Source organism: Triticum aestivum, chromosome 1A, assembly GCF_018294505.1.
Source record: "Triticum aestivum cultivar Chinese Spring chromosome 1A, IWGSC CS RefSeq v2.1, whole genome shotgun sequence".
NCBI lineage: Eukaryota > Viridiplantae > Streptophyta > Magnoliopsida > Poales > Poaceae > Triticum > Triticum aestivum.
Genome location: NC_057794.1, coordinates 350,832,589 through 350,838,309, shown reverse-complemented (window position 1 = coordinate 350,838,309; position 5,721 = coordinate 350,832,589). Strand labels below are relative to the sequence as shown.

General features: G+C 43.2%; 1 long non-coding RNA gene across 1 annotated transcript; it reads left to right on the top strand.

Annotated features, from left to right (window-relative positions):
* Positions 1-710: 710 nt before the first annotated feature.
* On the top strand, positions 711-3,621 carry LOC123127539 (uncharacterized). The gene is made up of 3 exons (XR_006462625.1): positions 711-1,058; positions 1,186-1,321; positions 3,283-3,621. It is a non-coding gene; the product is annotated as an uncharacterized lncRNA (long non-coding RNA).
* The last annotated feature ends 2,100 nt before the right edge of the window (positions 3,622-5,721 follow it).

Below are 5,721 nucleotides of genomic sequence, written 5' to 3'. Positions count from 1 at the left end.
AACTTAAGCACAGAGACTTGACCGTCTGAGGTCGGGTCGCTACAGATGATATTTTTCAAGGCAAGTCGGCATCACGTCTGAGAGAAGTAGAGCGACTCCTGCCTGCATCTACTACTATTACTCCACAGATTGACCGCTATCCAGCATGCATCTAGTGTATTAAGTTCATGAAAAAAATGGAGTAACGCCTTAAGCACGATGACTTGATGTAGACAAGATAAACTCATGTATGAATAAACCCCATACTCTTACCCTTAATAGCAATGCTACATACGTGTCATGTCCCCTTCTGTCATTGGGATTGAGCACCGTAAGATCAAACCCATTACAAAGCACCTCTTCCACTACTAGGGAAAACCTTATACGCAGAAATTTATCAGTAGCGCGGTCTAAAAACGGGCGCTACTGCTAATTAGCAGCAGCATGGGGTATAAAAACCGTGTTACTACTAAGTTGATAGTAGCAGCGAGGGGTATAAACCCGCTATACTACTAAATGATCTTCATCATACCCCTGAAACAGGCCATAGTAGTAGCGAGGGGTATAAAACCCGCGCTACTACTAAGTAGGTAGCTATAGCGCAGGTAAGACCCCCACGCTATTACTAACTGTGTCCACTACTGCACCATCTACCCTGGCCCGATCCACTCCCACCCCACCACTAAAAAACTCTCTCACATCCCTAAAATAATCTCGCATGATCTCCTCGGTCCTCCCCACCTCGGCTCCTCTCCCCACGATCTCCTCGTCGCCGCCCCCACCCACGCCAGCCGGTTCCGGCGAGCACCGGCCGCGCGCAACACCCCACCTCCTCCTCCTCCCCCTCCCTTCCCCTTCCCCTTCCTCCTCCGCCCGCCCCTTCTCTCTCCTCCTTCCTCCCGGCGGCCGGCGATGGGCGCGGACGAGGAGGAGCACCAGTTCCCCGCGCGGAAGCGCGAGCGTGAGGAGGGGGAGGAGCCCATGGCCGCCTTCCCAAATCTACATCAGTCCGTCGAACAGCAGCGGCCGTGCTGTTCCTTCGCCGGCAAGATGTCTACCAATGGCGTCGAGATTAATGGGTACATTTTGTTCCCCTCTCCGGCAAACAGCCATTGGTAGAAACTGGCACAGATTTTAGGGATCTCTGACTGATTTGCCGGCTCCGTCGATTCACTGAATGTGTGCTGCGCCCGGGGCGAGGAGCAGTTCCTTCTTCCCAGCGGAGTCACAGGATTCATGAGCGTCCCAAACGACACAGTCTGTGCCACCGGCTATGCGCGACCGCCTGTGGATGCAGTGGTGGGCGAGGTGTCTCTGAAGCCACCAGCGGCTGGACGCGCAGGTTAGTGAAAATCAATCACCTCTACTTTCTTTGTATCTATTGTTCTGCAATCTCATATCTGGACCATATTTACGTTCTTAGTCACAGAAACATGTTGATTGGGGCCTGCGTGGTATATGTTGTTGTTGGGGTTCATGAATGAGTCATAGTATATTCGGATGTAGCGGTGAAGCAGTTTATTTCCATATTTGTTAGGTTCCTAGGCACGTAAAATCTTGGCAGTGAGCTATGGGGTTCCCTGTTGCTGAATTTGTTCATGAAGCATTAGTATTTGATTCAGGACTGCTTTGGCCGGTTTGATTAGTTTGAGAGAGAGTCTGTACTACTGATGTTTTTGCAAGGCACTTTTTTTGGTTGGACTGCATAGTGGATGCCAGCTGATTAGTCTAGATGATGCCGGGAGCTGCAATGGAGTGGGCTAAGATTGTTGGTGATGCAGTGGTCTCTTACTAGTCACTAAGATATCATTCCATAAGCTGTAATCAGTCATATCCAAAACACAAATTATTATCCCCACTTCTGTCCCTGTTTATTTTCTTGGATTTAAACAATGGATTGACCTCTTAGCCACCAATATATCATTCTGTAAGCTGTAATCAATAGTATCCAAATGGAATGGGACCTTCCTTTTATTTGAAACTTCCAAATCAAGGGTTTTCCTTGAAATATATTCACGGTGGTGTAAGTGATTTAGCTTTTGAACAGAAACTTTTACAAGGTTTTGGTTGCTTTGACAGTATGTTCTACTGTACATTATATTTCCATATCTATATAATTTAGTTTGAGAAAGTAACTTAAGGAGGTGTATCCCTTTTTATAATTCCTCTACACTACTCAATCACTATCTGCCTCTAATTATTATAGTGACATCACTTATGGGCGCGGAAACCATGATGCTCTTCTTTACTTGTTTTTTGAGGAAGCTGTAGCCTCCCGCATGCGCATGGTAGATTCAGTTGTGCAAGTGGGTAGTATCTTGATTTCCACTGGACATGTTGCCATGGAGCTGAAAACAATTGATGCTTTGCATAGGTTCATGGCCCTGCCATGTGCTTGCTCATGTCTATGTCCATGAGCAACAGCAAAATCAATCATTTAGTAGCATATCGTCTTAGACCTTAGTACTTGCCCTAGCAACTGGATATACCGGACTCTATAGTGCTAGTGCACTTTCATTTTTGTTAAATTTGTACACCCTGCCTGAGAAAACAGTAGCCGTCACTTAGCTTTTTGTTGGGTGCCTTATATAGGATGCGCTTCCTCTATTACCGGACGACATCCACTAGGTTGATGATCCTAAACAGCCTGGGAGAGTGAATGCTTCAATGCTCATCACATACGTGTATGTAGAGTCTGGACTAGTTCATAATCTGTTTTCAACATTTGTACTACTAGATAAGTAGTAATTCTGAACAACTTTGTGGCTTGCAAAAACCAGATTGCAAGTAATTCTGAACATCTTTGTAGCTTGCAAGAACATACTTGAAATCAGTTGACACATGACCCCCGTGACAGAAGGCACTGATTAATGCTAATGATTTAGTAACTACAATTTTTTTCTTTGCCTTGTCCCACTCAGCAATGTATTGTATTTGTCTTCCAAGACTGAACTTGGTGCCAAACATTGCGGCGCGAAGTAAACACATCACCCTGCCTGATGTGGTACTATATATAGCGAATAACCTAACAAGAAATCTGCTAACACACAAAGTAATTTAGTTCACATATGCATTTCTGTGTTTCTTTTGGAATTTATGTTTTTCTATGCATTTGCCAAAGCTATATATTTAGTTTGAATAAGAAGTGAGGAATTAAGCATATATATTCGGCATGAGCCCCTTTAAATTGCTAGATGATAAGGAATCTTAACTTAATGGGTCTTGTGAATTGTAATATACTATTTAGTTTAACTGATGCAATTTGCATACTAACAAGTTTTCACTTTCCGGACGTGGGTGCAGGGGTGATCGACGCTGACTAGCGTGGCCCAGTGGGTGTTGTGCTATTCAACCACTTGGAGGCGGACTTTGCTGTGAAGCACGGTGGCCACGTCGAACAGATGATCGTCCAGGTGATTTTGACACCGGAGGTCTTCGAGGTGGAGGTCCTCGACACCATCGTCCGGGGGAAGGAGGATTCGGGTACATTGGCTTCTGAACTCCGAGCCTCGGTAGATACATCTAGAGAAGTGATTTGTTTAGGTTGGTGGTGGACCACTAGGGGAGGTACTTCGATGATGGTTGTGTGTCTGATGTTAAATGGAATCCTGAGATGGTTCTGTGACGTTGGTTTGCTTTGCAATGGACGTATTACCATTCATGAATACCACATCTAACTTCTAATTTTTTTAATTCCTAAATTGTTATTAGTAGCATGGGGTAAAAGTGAGCGCTACTAGTAGTTAGGTTAGTAGTAGCGTGGGTGTTAGCTTAGTAGTAGCGCGGGTTTAGCCCACGCTACTAGTAATAGTTAGCTGTAGCGCCTTATTTGTAGCGCGGCTGTCCGTGCTGCTAATAGCCTAAAAACCCGCGCTACTGCTAGCCTTTTCCCTAGTAGTGTTCCCATGGCAAGATAAATCAATCTAGTTGGCCAAACCAAACTAATAAATCGAAGAAGAGATATGAAGCTATAGTAATCATGCATAAGAGAGTTCGGAGAAAACTCAAATAATATTCATTTATAGTTTTGATCATAAACTCACAATTCATTTGATCCCAACAAACACACTGCAAAAAGTAATTACATCAAATAGATCTCCAAGAACACCGAGGAGAACATTATATTGAAGATCAAATAGAGAGAAGAAGCCATCTAGCAGCTACTAACTATGGACCCATAGGTCCATGGTAAACTACTCACGCATCATCGGAAGGGCAGCAAGGATGATGTAGAGCCCCTCCGTGATCGGATCCCCCTTTGGCAAAATTGTCGAAAAAGGCCTCGAGATCGGATCTCGTGCTTACGAAACTTGCAGCGGCAGAAAAAGAATTTCATGGACTCCTCTATTGGTTTCACTATTTTAGAGAATTTATAGAAGCGGAGTTAGGTCAAACGGAGCCACGTGGGCCCCACAAGACACCAGGGCACACCATGGTGGCTTGTGGGCCCATGCCTCATCATCTGGTCTTCTCCCAAAGCTTCTAGTGTCTCTTTTGTCAAGAAGAAAAATCTCCAAAATGTTTCGTGGCATTTGGACTTCGTTTGGTACTGATATTCTGCAAAACCAAAAAAAAAGCAAAAAACGACAACTCGCACTGGACAACAAGTTAATAGGTTGTCCCAAGAAATGATATATAATTGCTTGAAAGTGTATATAAAACATCCAAGATTGATAATATAATAGCATGGAACAATCAAAAATCATAGTTACTCTTGAGATGTATCAGCAACCGATTTGTATCAAATACTCATGACATACAGTAAATTAACAAGTAGAATAACATTAACTTTGTATATCTTTTATACCTTTACTAGAAGAACCATTCTTCATATCCGCCAAGTACTTCTTGCAGTTGTGTTTCTATTGGCCCTTCTGTTTGCAGTAGAAACATTTAGTCTCCTTTGTGGCTCCGCCCTTGTTCTTGTGAGAGATGGTCTTACCGGCACTAGTATACTTCTTCTTGGACTTGCCCTTCTTCTTGATACTGGTGGTCTTGTTGACCATCAAAACTTGTTTGTTCTTCTCCATCCCAGCCTTCACGGTTTTGAGCATAGCAAACAACTTGTTTGCACTTTTCTCCATCCCGTTCATGTTGTAATTCATTATAAAACCATTGCAAGATGGGGGGAGTGAAGCAAGCACAATATCTGTATGGAGTGTTGGAGGAATTCCGAATTCTAGAGAAGCCAGTCTATCAAAATAGCCAGTGAGCTTCATTATATACTCACCCATTGAGGAACCCTCTAGCATCTTGCATTCAATCAAGGCCTTGGTTATTTTAAAACATTCGGTCCTTGCCCGCTTCTTGTACAAAAATTCTAGAGACCCAATTATGAATTGAGTAGTAGAATGTTCAAAACTTTTTTGTTGTCCAGGATCCATGCAAGTCAACATGAGACACTAGACTGACTCATAGTTATAACTACGAGTAGTGAAAGCATCTACAACTTATTTTGATGCATCCTTTGTAGGAGGATCACATAGGGGATGATCCAGCACATACTCCTTCTTTGCACTCCTGAGAACAAATCTCAGGTTCCGGATCCAATCTGCATAGTTTCCACCATTAGCAACCAACTTTTCTTTCTCTAACATAGGGTCTAAGTTGACCATATTGCGAGCCACTGATCTACAATGTAAACACAAATATATTTAGACATATTTCATAATTAATTATCGTACTAGTGTTTAAACAATTTTTAATATAAAGTACACTCCCACTCTAATCAGTATCTCTCAT